This window comes from Tursiops truncatus, chromosome 11 (genome assembly GCF_011762595.2).
Source record: "Tursiops truncatus isolate mTurTru1 chromosome 11, mTurTru1.mat.Y, whole genome shotgun sequence".
NCBI classification, from domain to species: Eukaryota; Metazoa; Chordata; class Mammalia; order Artiodactyla; family Delphinidae; genus Tursiops; species Tursiops truncatus.
This window is the reverse complement of record NC_047044.1, coordinates 9,768,143-9,780,661: the sequence shown is the minus strand read 5'-3', so window position 1 is coordinate 9,780,661 and position 12,519 is coordinate 9,768,143.

Here is a 12,519-nt window from a genome sequence, read left to right as displayed (position 1 = left end):
CGACGCTGAGACGGCTCCAGCTTAACGCTACGTACGCCGGAGACGATACGTAAACAGCGTCGCGGAATAGCTCGCGGGCTTCGCAGAGTACTACGGGTATTCTTGGAAGCATTTTACGTCAGTTGCGGAGGCGGGCGCACTTTGCGGTCGGGAGCCAAAAAACAAAGTACGGATCAGGCGTAGAGTTCTCGCACCACCTGAACCAGAACTAGGGGTAGGGAGCGGAGGGGGACAGCGACGTAACATTCTTTGCGTCGTTAGCCGGCCCACTATTGCGAAGATGCGCTGTGTGCGTAACGCATTCTGTTTAGAGAATAGAGGATTTTGCCGGGTTCCGACACGGGACGGAACACTGGCCTGCTTGTGTAAGTTGCCTTGCAGAGACAATAACTGTCCTCCATATTGAAGGCGTCAAGTTTCAGGGTCTCCAGGTGCCAAACGCCCACGAGCGTCTTCAGGGTCCCTGGCTGGCTCCCCAAGATGGTCCTATCAGCCATCTGGCCCCGGCGCCCTGGGCCTTGCGGGTCTGGCCGCGCGCCCCGGCGCCATTTCCTATCGGTTGCCTCTCGCTGTGCTGTCGCCGGCGGCCATGATGGATGTCCCTTGTCGGTTCTTAACGGGAGTTGGTCAGGCGCCGACGTCCCAGCTGAGTTAGATCACTCTCTGCTACGCTTGGTTCACACTGGAGTGCATTTTCTGAACAGAATATTTACACTGTCCCCGGCTGAGCACATTTAGCTAACAAAGAACCGAAATGTGGGTGGAGACCTTCTTAAGGTAGACGCTGAGGCCCCTTGGCCGCCATTAAATGGCGCTGCCTCAGGAGGCCCGTGACAGGCCCCTAGTACCCTCCCGAGACGAAAACGTTTAAAAGCGGTGGTCTTGAGACCCTGAAAAGGTGAAGGCATAAGTACATGTTTTTAACCAGGCTAGGCTGCCTTCCTCTCTCAATTCCTTCTAAGATGACTTCCTTCTCCCTAGCTGCTTCCTTCTCTCTCTAGCTGCACTTTAAAGTCTCATAAGCTTGGCCAGATAGCAGAATTGTCAGCTGCTAGGGCCCTTGCAGAGCAGCTCGCTGAACGTCTTTCTTATTTCTACAGATGGGTGAAGGGGGAGGAGATTTGAGGTCCCTCATTGTGGGGGCTGAGTGCTTCCCAAGTTATTAGAAAAGTAGCATAAGGAAAGGAGTTTCGTGACGGGTCGTGCAGATGTCTTAGACCATAGACGAGATGGACAATCATGGATTCATTGGACAAGTGTTGAAGACCTAATGGTCCAAGCACTGTGCTAGGCACTGCGGCACAGCAATGAACAAATGAGTCCCTGCGCCTGTGGATTTTACACTCTGGTGGGGAGATAGACAATAAATGTCAGGCAGTTGCTAACTTAAATAAAAATTAAAAGCATAGAAAAGGGATAGTGTAGCGCCTGTGGGGGAGGGGAGTATACTTGTGACATAGTATTTTACATAGGATGTCCTAGGAAGACCTTCCTGATCAAGTGACATTTGAGCAGAGACCTAAAGTGAGGGAGCTAGGCTTGCTAACACAGAGGAAAGAGTAAGTACAAAGGCCCTGAGGCAGAATGTAAGTGGAGTAGCAAGGAGAAAAGACAGGAGAGGGCCAGATTATGAAGGAGTTTGAAGGAGTTGTAGGCCACTTTAAGGACTTTATCTTTTCCTTCCAGTAAAATGGAAATCTCTAAAAGGTTCTAAGCAGAGACATAATAAAAGGACCCCTATCACTGCAGTCTAGAGAATAAATTGAGAGTGAGCTAGGACAGAAGCAGGCAGATTAATTAAGAGGCTAGTGCAGTAATCCAGGCAAGAAATTATGGCGCTTGGTGAGGTTAATAGCAGTGGGTAAAGGAGAAATCGTCTGATTGAAAATCTAGCCAACGATTTCTTGATGAGTGGGATATGAAAGAAACGAGTCAAGGATGAATTTTGTAGGAATTGGCCAACAATTAAATTCCTACTATGATTTAGGCTGTATAAGCCCTGAAGGAGTTATTGTGAGTGGTTCACAACTCTATGATTGCATAGCCATTAAACTTACCCACATGTGAAATATAATGCCTCTGCTTTCTATCTTGGTATGACCCACCTTGGTTCTTTGATAGTTTGGCTTATTGTACAGTTGACGCTTGAAGAACAGGGGTTTGAAATGCCCAGGTCCACTTATACCACGATGTCTTTCACTAAATAAGTACTATAAGATCTGAGGTTGGTTGAATACATGGATGTGGAACGTCAGATTTAAGGGCAACTGTAAAATTATAGGCCTCTTTTCAACTGCGTGGACACCCCTAACCCCTGTGTTGTTCAAGGGTCAATTGTACTTTAGATACAAGAGGTTGAGAATATTTGAGGTCATTAAGTCAACAAGGTCACCTAAAGCAGTTGCCTTCAAACTATGATATAAAAGGGACACAATGGAACAGAGTTTACAGGAAGTCTATTTCCAGATTGAACTTTCATATATATTCCTTTCTAAAATTGATATGACTGAGAAATATGTCCGTAATTGCACCCTCCCACATTACAAATGAAAAGAATATTTCTCTTCTACTCAAAATCTTACTATGGACTTTGTCATGGATGTAAAAATCTCAGAGGCGACAAATAGAAGGACAATTAGAAATGCTAATATTGATGTAAAAAAAGTAAATGATTCTAATGACTTGGTGACATATCCTTTTGCAAATCAGGAGAATTCTGGTTTTGGTTTTCAACAAAATGGAAGGAGGACCACGTGGAATTTTCAGCTGATAGATCCTTAAAAATAACTTCTTAAGATAGATTACTGGATTTTTGCCATATAACTTGGAAGAAGATCAAAGAATTGAGGGATATTACCATAACAAAACTCTTTCCATTCCCACCTACTAAATTATGTGATCAAAGTTTCTAAGCACTTAATGGCTATAGAAAGGGAGAAAAAAATTGCCAAAAGTAATATTTTTCTATGGATACAGGATTTACTTTTTCTTAGTCTCTTTCTATTTTTAAAAAAATTATTATATTTATTTTTCGGCTGCGTTGGGTCTTTGTTGTGGCACACCGGCTCTTCTCTGGTTGCAGAGAGTGGGGGCAAGTGGGGGCTACTCCTTGTTGTGATGCACAGGCTTCTCATTGCAGTGAGAGCACGGGCTCTAGGCTCGCGGGCTTCAGTAGTTGTGGCACACAGGCTCAGTAGTTGTGGCTCGTGGGCTCTAGAGTGCAGGCTCAGTAGTTGTGGTGCACGGGCTTAGTTGCTCCGCGGCATGTGGGATCTTCCAGAACCAGGGCTCGAACCCGCGTCCCTTGCATTGGCAGGCGGATTCTTAACCACTGCGCCACCAGGGATGCCCCCGTTAGTCTCTTTCTATCTTATTAAAAGATGCATTTCCATTAAAAATTTTACTTTCTGTTTAATAGTTATTAAGAGTTGTAATATGTTTAAATTGCTTTGCTTAATTTTGTTCAAATAATTACAATAACTTAATCCAGAAGAAATTTTAATACACAGAGAAATAAAATTAAGTGATGAATAAGACATTTGATGTAAAAATATAAGTTAAAATTCTGGAAAGAAAATAAGAGTTCAAAGAGAAAAAGGAACCATATAAAATGTTTAACTCTTGAAGAGCTTATTCATGTTTTTTTTTTTTTTTGCCACATGGCATGCGGGATCCCAGTTCCTCAACCAGAGATCGAACCCATGCCCCCGAAGTGGGAGTGCGGAGTCTTAACCACTGGACCACCAGGGAAGTCCTGACAGTGCCGTTTCTTGAGAAGGAGGCAGAGAGATACAGGGGAAGGAGGAGGGGTGTGGTCCTCATCAGGAGGAAGGGGTCAGCTACTACCTAGTATGAATTAGGGAATTGGCCCAGCTCATTAACTAAAACTCACCCACAGCCTTAGGGCCCAGGAGACAGCGCTGGAGGAGCAGGGCTGATATTTGCTCTGGTTGTGTTTTAGGACCCAGAGGGTGTGCAGTAAAGGTCCTGCTGTCTCTCCCTCCCTATTGGGCGACCAGGGAAAGGGTTTATTGTGTGCCCAGAGCTCCCCAGGGGCTGTGTATCATCTGTAGGTCTCTGGGCCTCTCTGAACTTATTTCCTTGGTTTGGAAAGGGCACAAGCCATGGATACAAACCCTAGGGCATGGGACCTCTGGTAGAAGCTATACAGGTTAGCTGGAGACTCTGGGGACTCAGCCTGGAAGAGGGTCCAGTGCCTGCCCCCACTGTATAGGACATGGTGTCAGCTTCTCTGGGGAGACTGACACCTGGTTCACATCCCACCAAGACCACCCTGAAGCGAGGGTGTTCCTCAGTGGAAATCTTGTGCCTTGTTATGGAAGAATGGACACTGGGCAGCCCCAAAAGTCAGTTCTCATAGGCTGGAGGGGAGGGAGTAGGTATATGCTAAAATAGAGACCAAACTCCTTAGTAGCTGAGCAAGAGTTAGAGAGCTGTGTTCATGTTTTTTAATAGGTTCCTCTGTGTTCCTCAGACAGATATAGACGTGTTGATCCGATATGGAGCTGAGTTGAGAGTCAGAGAGGAAAGTTGGCAACATCCTGCTAAGAAATAAAATGGAAAGGAGGAGAGGTGACCCCAAAGGATGTAATTATGTTACAGTCAATTGTATTCTAGAAATACGTAGACTTAATAGTGTGAAGAAAAGCAAACTGGCACCAAAAATTAGAACATAAGGACAAAGACAGTGAAAACATCAATAGGTTAGTTAAACACCAACTAGCATCTCTAAGATATTATATAATGAGAAGGGAAGCTCTGGTATTTACATAATTTTGATCACAAAGGCAAAATATTGTTTGCACACACTTGGAGGAAAACCAGCTAGCATTAGGGTTATCTCTGATGAAGGACTGTGCCAAACAAGGACACCAAGCCCTAACACACACACACACACACACACACACACACACACACACACACACACACACACACACCCCCCTACCTGATCTGGAGGTGTTTCTATTGGTACTGGATGGAAATCGGCTGGAGTCAAAAGAAGGGACTTTTGCTTTTGTATACATATGTAATTCTAGACACGTATGTTTGAGAATTTGTGGGGTTGATGCAGACCTGTTGTTTCCCCTCAAAATGGCTCCTGCTCAGAGTACATAAGTCAGTGTAAGCAGATTCACATGGCTTTACCTCCTCTACCTATTGGAATCTCTGCAAAGACCAGTTCTCAGATTGGGAAATGAGGGAACTGACTCCCTTGGTAGTACCTGTGCATTGAATTGGGACTGTAATGTTCAGCACAGGCTTTTTGCTCTCTGCCAAGAAGGGGTGAAACTACTCGGGAAAGGGAGTAGAGGGGAGGTTGGCAATGCAGCCATTCAAGAGCTACCCAAGGTAGAGGGTGCCTATCAAGACAATGTGAATGTCCAAGGTGCCGGACAGGCCTTCGTACCTGCCCCATACCAGGTCAGGTTAACCCCAGAAAAGGCGGCTCCCTCAGTGGGTACTTTCACAGCTTCCTGAACTTTTGCTTTGCAGCACTTAACCATGTTTGTGGTTATTTGGGTGATTTTCCCCATAACTCCACGTTTCAGGGACTGTCTTGATTAATCATTTCTATATCTGTTGTACTTGGCACCTAACTGGTGTCTCAATATTAGTTGAATGCAAGGCAATATGTTTTATTACTTAGGGATATATATCTATATCTATATATCCCTTACCATATATATATATATATATATATATGTCCCTTACTATATATATATATATATATATATATATATGGTAAGAATAAAAAAATGCATAAAGGTATTTGACAACAAATTCAGAAAAGTGAATAATTCTGTGGGGGAGGAAAGAGAGTCAATCCTATAGGATATTTAGGGGTCTTTGATTATATTGATAATGTTTTATTTTATGAATGTTAATTGTATTACTTTTTATGCCTTTTTATCTTAAATACTTCATAATACATTTAAAATACACGTATGAATGAATACACATATGAATGAATGAAGATGGGCCACCAGAATCCATGAATAATTCAACTTTTATATCCAAGCAGCCTTATTCTGATTCTGTGTTCATCATGCACCTTTAGCTTCACATGAACTTGCTCACTGAGGCAGTGGGCTGGTTGTTCAGGTCAATCTTCACATCTGGTCTGCTTGACATTATATTCTATTCTTCAGTGTCACTGGCATCCTGGTATACTCTCCCTGGCAGATTGCGTGCTTAGTCAGACTGAGGCATCTCTCTAGAAATTAACCAGTACTGGGGCACTAACATATTGAAGATGAAGGTTGAAGGCCTGACCCTGAGGCATGGAACATTCACCACCATATGAAATCTCCTGGGAAAAAAATCCAACTAGCTTTTGCAGGCTGAACCCCTCACTGTGCCTGCCTTCAGACTTACATAGCCTTTAAAATGTTATTTAAATATTTAAATCATGTGTTTCTATTTAACTTTACAAGAGTTTGTGTCTCATGTCCCTTACCATATTGTAAGCTCTTGAACACAAACTCTCCCCACCCCAAAGGGCGCAACACAGTACCTTGGAGAAAACTGTTATACTGATGACCTCCAAGAAAACACATCTGGTATTCAAGCTCCGGTGTAGTCCCATCCCACAAAGACTCTGGGCTTTCTTGTGTGACTTGCTTTGGCCAGTGAGACACTAACAAGCATAATACAAGTAGAGGCTTGATAAGCACTTGCCCTATTGGAACCCAGCTGCCATGTAAAGAAGCTCAGGCTAGACTGCTGAATGATGACAGAGAGAAGTCTCACCTTTTCAACTATCCCCACCAAGACCCTAGGTATATGGGCGAGGCCATCTTAGACCCTCCAGTCAACCAATGAACTGAATGCAGCTGTATGAGTGAGCCGTTTCCTTGCTCCTAAAAGAATGCCTTGTCTTTCTTTTAGATGTGATCAAGTTAGGATGTGAAAGTAGAACTGCTATAGTCATCTTTTGACCATAAGGGGAGCTTTTAGAGACCCAAACCAGCACAACGATGATGGGAAAGTGGAGAGAAAAGAAAGAACCCAGGCCCTTGATAATATTATAGAGTTGCTGAATTAACTAAGGAGTTGGTTGACTTACGGACTTTATTTTTTTAATTAAAAAAATTTTGTTTATTTATTTACTTTGGCCACATTGGGTCTTAGTTGCGGTGTGTGGAATCGTTCACTGTGGTGCGTGGGCTCTCTGTTACGGCACGCGGGCTTCTCTCTAGTTGTAGCGTGCCGGCTCTAGAGTGCACAGGCTTAGTTGCCCTGTGGCATATGGGATCTTAGTTCCCCTACCAGGGATAGAACTCACATCCCCTGCATTGGAAGGTTGATTCTTAACCACTGGACCACAAGGGAAGTCCCTGGACTTTTTATTATATGAGATGGCATATTTCCTCATTGTTTAGGTTGCTTTGAGTTGGGTTTTCTGTTACTTGCAGCTGAGGGCATTCTAACTGATATACTCCTCAACCAACTTTGCTGGTACAAGTACAAAACTCCTGAAATGCTCTGCATAGTATATACAGTAAGTCCCCTACATACGAATGAGTTCAGTTCTGAGAGGGTGTTCATAGGTCCAACTTGTTCATAAGTCCAACAAAGTTAGCTTAGGTACCCAACTAACACAATCAGCTATATAGTACTGCACTGTAATAGGTTTATAATACTTTTCACACAAATAATACATTAAAAACAAACAAACACAAAAAATAAAGAAAAGCTTTAATCTTATAGTACAGTACCTTGAAAAGTACAGTAGTACAATACAACAGCTGGCATACAGGGGCTGGCGTCAAGTGAACAGGCAAGAAGAGTTACTGACTGGAGGAGGGAGAGGAGGTGAAAGATGGTAGAGCTGAGGGATCGTCAGCAATAGGAGATGGAGGGCAAGCTGCCATTTCACTCACGCCTGACGTTGATGGCGCAGGTTCTGGTTCTTTGCTGGATTCAGTTCTTTCTACCCTCTTGAAAAAATGATCCAGTGATGTCTGGGTAGTAGCTCTTTTTTTCTCATCATAGATGACATGGTAGCACTGGATCGTATTCTGAACAACTGCTGCAACCTTCATGTACCATTCTATGTTCAGATCCTGTGCCTCAAAAACTAACAGAACCTCCTCAAATAAAATCCCCTTGCTGTTTCCTGCATCATGAATCTCTTTGGTTCTGCAGTTACTTCTTCTTCCTCTTGTCTCTCTTCATCCTTTCTCTGGGCCTCCAGTTCCTGGCGCTTCTTAGCAGTACCAGCTACGTCACCGCTGCTTTTACACTTGCTTCCAGACATCCTGGGCTTGAATAAAGATACTGTACTATTGTACTCTATACAAAGTACACAAAAGCACAGCCACTTGTAGAGGATGCACGTATGTGACAACGTACACCAGACACATGAACTAACTAACGTGATTAGATATATGAATGCACGTTCGCATCTTTGAAGGTTCACATGTAGGGGACTTACTGTGATAGACATTCAAGAAATTTGTCATTGCTGAGAAAGTAAAAGAAGATTTTGTGGTAGAAACTGCTAGTTGCTTACCCAACAGCCAATCTCCCTTTCCTCATTAATTACAGAACTACGAATTTCAGCTGGGCATATCACTGCCTAGAACAAAAGACAGTATTTCACTACTTTTCTCTATATAGATATGGCCATATGACTGAGTTCAGGCCAATAAGTTGTAAGCAGAAGTGTTTGTGTGTGTGTGTGTGTTGGGTGGGGGGGCCTTCATAGGAGCTGACTCAGCTGGAAAGAACTTTGTTCTGCCCCTCTGCCTTTCACCTTCATTCGCCCAACTTGATTTCTCTGACCATAGTTCCAGTAACATCTTAGGCCATGAGCTGACCTTGAGAATGGAAGCCAAGAGCAGGATGGAAGCAGAAAGACAGAAGCCTGGAGTCCTGATGACAAAGTAGAGCCACTATAATAGCTCTGGACTGCCTGGCTTCAGATTTCTTGTCTATGAGGAAAAAACAAACCTCGATTTTAAGACACTATTATTTTGGGTTCAGCCAAGAAAAATTCTGACTAATAGTCTCTTAAACAACTTTCCTTTTAAAATATTGAAGACTGGTAGGGACTTCCCTGGTGGCGCAGTGCTTAAGAATCCTCCTGCCAATGCAGAGGACATGGGTTTGAGCCCTGGTCTGGGAAAATCCCACATGCAGAGGAGCAACTAAGCCCGTGCGCCACAACTACTACTGAGCCTGCGCTCTAGAGCCCGTGAGCCACAACTACTGAGCCCGCACGCCACAACTACTAAAGCCCGCGCCCCTATAGCCCATGCTCTGCAACGAGAAGACACCACAATGAGAAGGCTGCACACCGCAATGAAGAGTAGCCCCCACTTGCCGCAAGTAGAGAAAGTACACATGCAGCAGCAGAGACCCAGTGCGGCCAAAAATAAATAAACAAACAAACATAAAAAAATAAATAAAATATTGAAGACTGGTATAGAAAAGTATACGAATAATAAGGAATCATCCACCTGACTGTTAAGTAAGCCCTTCCTGGCTTCCTTTTTTCTGGTCCCCTGAAGCAGCATTTGGGTGTCACCTTGGGTGGAGTTCTAGATTGCAAGTAATAGAATCCAACTCTGGCTACTGAAGCAAAGAGAAATTTATCAGAAGGACATTAGGAGTCATTGAATTGGCAGGAGGCTGGAGAACCACCATAGGAATGGACAGGAGTCTAAGCAACTCTGCAGTTTAGGAGTCAGAAACCTGCAGTCTAACAGCAGGAACAGCTTGTTCAGGTCAATGCCACTGCTGCTGGCCCTACAGCCCTTGCTGTCCTTGCATGTATTAGTGGCCTCTAACCCATGCTCTCATCCTTGTGACTGTCGCTCAGTATCCAGTGTCTCAGGATAGACTACATGAACTGGGGAGAGGTGACTCTTTAAAAGAAAACCAGGGTGTTATTATGATGGATAAATGGAAATTGTGCAACCAAAAAAAATGATAAACATCCAACAACCCTGAGTCAGGTGAAGGAGACTTGACTGGCTGTAACTTGGTGTCTAAGGTCCCAATCCCTCTCCTCTCCATGAAAGATATCCCTTCTCTGAGTCTAGTCTATTGTATTCCCTATTTTTGGCTTGACCACCCTATTCTGATCTCCTGGCTTTCTGTCCTTGTTTGTTCTCTGTTCTTTTCTTTTTTTTAAAAAAAAAATTATTTATTTATTTATTTGGCTGCACTGGGTCTTAGTTGGGTCTTAGTTGTGGTAGGCAGGCTCCTTAGTTGTGGCAGGTGGGCTCCTTAGTTATGGCTCCAGGGCTCCTTAGTTGTGGCATTTGGACTCTTAGTTGTGGCATGCAAGTGGGATCTAGTTCCCTGAGCAAGGATTGAACCCGGGCCCCCTGCATTGGGAGTGTGGAGTCTTATCCACTGTGCCACCAGGGAAGCCCCTGTTCTTTGTTCTTTAAGGAATGATTGAACAGGAAAGTTAGAAAGGATGGAAGAGATCATCTATTTCAATCTCTTCATTTTCTGAATAGATACTGGGTTTCCCCAGATCTTGACTTCCATGTTTGTGATTGTAGCAGGTATTGAGTTCAAGTGGTATCTTGTGCATTCTGGTGTCTGACTCTTAACTGTACCTGATTCTTACTGTTATTTAATTGTGTCCCCCTTAAAATTTATATGTTGAAGTTCTAACTCCCAATTAATCAGAATGTGACCTTACTTAGAAATAGGGTTATTGTAGATGTAGTTAGTTAGGCTGAGGTCTTACTGGAGTAGGGTGGGCCTATAATCCAATATGACTGGTATCCTTATAAAAAGGGGAAATTTGGACACAAAGGCATGCGCACAGGGAGAAAACCATGTGAATATGAAGGTAGAGATCAGGGTGATTCTTCTACAAGCCAGAGAATGCTGAAGATTACCAGGAAACCACCAGAAGCTAGGGGAGGGGCATGGAACAGATTCTTCCTCATAGCCCTCAGAAGGAACCAACCTTGATCTTGGACTTCTGGCCTCCAGAACTGTGAGACAATAATTTCTGTTGTTTAAGCCATCTAGTTTGTGGTGCTTTATTATGGCAGCCCTAGCAAACTAATACAAGCTAACCTTCCCAGGTAAAATACCTAATCTTTATTCTACACTTCTTCATTCGTGTTCACGATACAAACATAATCTCCTCTCATAGGTTAAAGAGCTTTGTCAAGTCACCTGTGACTCTGCCTTCTCTTCCTCTTTTTATATTCAATCTCACACCAAATCTTAAATACCTTTTTGAACTGTCCATTTCATTGCTATCACCCCAGTCCCATTCTTTTTTTTTTTTAAGTTTATTTAGTTATTTATTTTATTTTTGGCTGCATTGGGTGTTTTTGCTGTGCGCCGGCTTTCTCTAGTTGCGGCCAGCGGGGGCTGCTCTTCGTTAAGGAGTGCGGGCTTCTCATTGCGGTGACTTCTCTTGTTGCGGAGCATGGACTCTAGGCACGCGGGCTTTAGTAGTTGTGGCTTGCAGGCTCTAGAGCACAGGCTCAGTAGTTGTGGCGCGTGGGCTTAGTTGCTCCGCAGCATGTGGGATCTTCCCGGACCAGGGCTCGAACCCGTGTCCCCTGCCTTGTCAGGTGGATTCTTAACCACTGCGCCACGAGAGAAGTCCCCCTAGTCACATTCTTTATCACTTCACAACTGATTTATCATAACCGTTCCTAAATTATCTCCCTGGTGCCAGTATGATTTCCTTTATCAATTTTCTGCATCTCTATCAAATTAATCCTCCAACTTCCCATGCCAACAACCTCCAATCAGAGCATACCTGAGGCCTTTCCTATTTTTCTCTATAAAGCTTTCCCATTCCTTTGCCTGCCTTTGAGTCTCTGCCAAAAGCAAATGAAGGTCACTGACTCTTGCTGTAGCAAACTCTGAGTAAATAGCCTCTGTTCTCATTTGGTGGTTTTTGCTTATTTCCACAGAATGAATAATCTGTGGAAGAAAAAGGCATGCTTTTTCTAGTGTGTTTTCTAACTTGCTGGGATACAAGCAGCACCTTGGCTATTTACTATGTGGGGAAAGCGTGTCAAAGAACAATAGCAGCATGGAAATGAGCCGAGCAGGAGATGGAGACAGAGAGAAAAGTCCTGATGATTCTCTTTGAGATCTTGGCTCCAGCTGTGGCTAAAGTCAGCTTTACTTCTGGACTTTTCAAACTCTCTTGAGCCAATGAATTCATGTCTTGCATTTGCTAGTTTGAGTTTCTGTGGCTTGTGACTAAAAGAGTCCTGACCAATAACATCTCTTTTTTGAGTCTCTCTCTCCCGCTTGGAATAAGCCAAAGCTATTTGTACAGTCAGATGGAGAGGGAGGACTGGAAAGACCTGATGCTTTGATCATTGGTGGCAAATTGAACCCTGACCTAGAAAAGTTCAGTGGGCACTGCACAATCTACTATGCTGTCCCAAAGTTGAGCCCCAAGTTTACAGCTTTTTAGTTCACATTCACATGCTCAGCTACTGTTCTCCAAAGCAGGACATATCAGAGTGGCTGGATCCAGAGAGGTTTCCAGTC